This window comes from Petaurus breviceps, unplaced genomic scaffold, assembly GCF_028583685.1.
Source record: "Petaurus breviceps papuanus isolate PSGF00001 unplaced genomic scaffold, PetGlider_PUasm1.0 209, whole genome shotgun sequence".
NCBI classification, from domain to species: Eukaryota; Metazoa; Chordata; class Mammalia; order Diprotodontia; family Petauridae; genus Petaurus; species Petaurus breviceps.
This window is the reverse complement of record NW_027185854.1, coordinates 993680-993883: the sequence shown is the minus strand read 5'-3', so window position 1 is coordinate 993883 and position 204 is coordinate 993680.

The window sequence follows — 204 nt, the reverse complement described above, 5'->3', positions numbered from 1 at the left end:
CCCTTCCAAATTGCTCGGTAATGACCATTATTTTGCCCGATCATTCATTTATGAAAAAGAACTGCCTCCTTTGCCAACGCGGGCTCTTTCTTCAAGCTCCTGCCACGCCTTCCCTGCATCCCTCCACGGCTCCCCAGTACTTCCCAGCCATCAGGGAGCGACCTTTCCCAAAGCTAACAGTAGGGAGCGCTGAAGCAGGCCAGT